The 2949-nt window shown below is 47.6% G+C and overlaps 1 pseudogene across 1 annotated transcript; it reads right to left on the bottom strand.

Annotated features, from left to right (window-relative positions):
• Positions 1 to 299: 299 nt before the first annotated feature.
• Positions 300 to 1951, bottom strand: LOC149814533 (UDP-glycosyltransferase 72B1 pseudogene; annotated as a pseudogene). Its single transcript, XR_016427932.1, has one exon. The product of XR_016427932.1 is annotated as a UDP-glycosyltransferase 72B1 pseudogene (transcript).
• Positions 1952 to 2949: the final 998 nt, after the last annotated feature.

Genomic DNA, 2949 nt, shown 5'->3' with positions numbered 1-2949 from the left:
TATCATATTTTTCTTTCATCCTATATTCAATCCTAACCATCCAGCAGAACCATCTAGCCGTTGATTGGAGGGCTAGGATCGATGGAACCCATGATATTCTATTTCAAATTATGGGATCCGTGTTCGATGATTTCCTGTGTTATGTGGCCCGAGTACTCTCGGGCCCGATCACATAACCATGCCTCCTCAATCGAACTGTATACCTTGCAAGGTGTAACGGATATTCTCTAGAAAAAAGTAAGGAATGGTGCCAAAGTTCTTTTTAAAGGTTGGACTGGATAGGTTTCAGGATAATTGAAGTTATTGATAATAGAATTGGCATTAAAGTTTCGGGGCTGCTGAGAACAGTTTCTAGCCGTTGATTGACATAGGATAGGACGGGTCCCATCATATGCCGTATGATGGGATCCGTATTCACAAGAAGATAACACAGAAGAGAGCGAACCTCTAGGAAGGAAAATTACTTGCAGTCGCTCGTCGTCTTCTTCCATATCTCTGCAACCTCCGCAAGACACCGATCGGACGAGCCACCCTCATCCACCGCCGCCTTAGCATCGCGGCTGAGCTTCTCCACTCTGGCCCTGATCCGCCGGCCGCCCTCCTCCTCCATCAGCAACCTCACTACCCTCTCCACCTCCTTCCTCCCGACCACCTCCTCCCCCCGACGCTCCACCGCCACCGCAATCCCCGCCTCCACCATCGCCCTCGCGTTCATCTTCTGCTCGGCGTACAATGGCCATGCGACCATTGGAACCCCCTTCACCATGCTCTCCAACACCGAGTTCCACCCGCAATGCGATACAAACCCACCAGTGGCCTCGTGAGCCAACACCCTCACCTGCGGCACCCAGCCGAGCACCACCATCCCCACGCCGGATGTCCTCTCCAAGAACCCCGAAGGCAGGAATCCGGCGGGATCGTTTTCGTCGACGCTCCCCGGCGACCGGAAGAAGGCCGCTGAGTTGGTGCTACTCGGCCCGCGCACCGCCCAGAGGAATCTCTGCCCGCTCATCTCCAACCCCCAGGCCATCTCCGCCAGCTGCTCCACAGTGAACGACCCCCCGCTGCCGAACGCCAGCAGGATCACTGACCCTCGCGGCTGTGCGTCCAACCACCTTATGCACAGCTCCTCCTCGCCGTCCGCCTCTTCCGTGGCGGCTTTGACGAGGGGGCCGATCGAATATACCGGCGGAATTTGACGTCCATTATCTTCGATGAAGATGCTCTTGGCTTCACATATGTTGTTCTGTTTCGATCTCCCGTAGTCTCGGCCTCGCCGGAGAGCCTGCATCGCCTCCGGCTCAAGTTCGTCGAAGGTGTTGATGAGAATGCCGTCTGCTTCTCTCTGACGCTGGGAATTGTTCAGGAACCATTTGTAGTCGTCTTTCCGGCGGTCCAGGAACAAGCTGGCGAGGTCCGTTCCTCGTAGTGGAGGGCATCCTGGCGCCATGAACGGTTCCTTTTGCTCCCCAAACTCTCCGACGATCGCTTCGTCGATCACGGGGAGGTAAAGTAAGAAGGAGACTGCAACTGCCATGATAGGGAAGAATACGTACACGGGTAGCTGGAGTTCTTTGGCGACGTCCATCACGTCGATGCAGAAGAAGTCGAAGATGAAGACCGAGATGGGGCCGATGCCGGAGAGGATCTCTCGGAGGGGGGCGAGGGAGCGGATGATCCCGGCGACGATGAGCGTCTCCATCGTTGTTCCTGGCAGGAAGTCGGAAGTGGTGATGGGGGGGAGTGTCAGGGAGGTTATGTCGGGGTGGTTGTCTGAGAGTTTGGAGAGGGAGGAGGCCGGAAATTGGCCGGAAACGGTGATGATTGTCACGGAAAATGAGTGGTTGGAAACGAGACGTTTGGCGAATTGCATCATGGGGATGAGATGGCCGGCGCCGCTGCTGGAGAGGATGACGACGCGGGGTTTCTGCGATCCCTCCATTTGCTCTAACAAGATGGAACAACCTCTCTCTTTATATATATATATATATATATATATATTTGGGTCCGTGCTAAACCCCTTGCTAAAAGACTTTTTCAGCTTCTTGGATACTTTTTACCTGATTCCAGCCCTATAAATGTGTTGGGCATGGTTGATTTATAGAGAATCTACACCTGAATCATGTGTTTTTGATGAAAATGATGCTTTGGCCATGTGTTAGGAAACAAATGCAAATCAAGTATATAGATAGGGTAAAAATAAAATAAAAAAAATCTCATAAAACTTATTTAGCACTAAATGAGTTTAGCACCGGCCCATTACATATATATATATATATACATAACAGTACATGTTAAATCGTTTATATATAAATTATTTAAAAGTTTGCTACGATCATTTGTATATATAAACGATTTAACGAACTTCATTTTTTTCATTTTTTTAGAACTAATATGTAAAGATTTCTAAGAGGCAGCAACACCGTCAGAGCTGCTTTGGATGTTAAAAATGAACGACACCCGTCGAAACAGTCAACAAGCTCATTGTGAGCCGTTCATTTTAAACCATTTCGATGTCATCTATCCTAAAAAAAGTAAAGCCCGTCCAAGTAGATAGGCCATCTCCTTCGTACAGGTTCTGAATGCCGTTCATCTTGAGATCAATGGCATCCCAAAATGCTCTAGCTAACAGAATACCGTCAGAGACAAATTGAGGCTAGAAAGTAGAGTGGCAAGCAAGTATTAAAAGCTGCCTTATGCCGTGTTTCCTATTTGACAATAGTTTCAAAAGTACGACGCATGTTTCTGATATTTCTAAATCATGTCTCTGTTTTTTTGTTTTTTGAAACTGCTACCTTTATTATTACTAGCATAATTAACGACCGGTCCATATGGCCGGGCCTAAATAAATTATATTTTTATTAGTATTTTTATGACAAATAATATAAATAAATAATTGAAAAGTATTTGTGTTTGAAACAAATTATATTATGTTTTAATTTAAAATGC

This window comes from Nuphar pumila, chromosome 15 (genome assembly GCF_984573655.1).
Source record: "Nuphar pumila chromosome 15, dmNupPumi1.hap1.1, whole genome shotgun sequence".
Classification (NCBI taxonomy): domain Eukaryota; kingdom Viridiplantae; phylum Streptophyta; class Magnoliopsida; order Nymphaeales; family Nymphaeaceae; genus Nuphar; species Nuphar pumila.
Note: the sequence above shows the minus strand (reverse complement) of the source record. Positions and strands in the feature narration are given on the sequence as shown.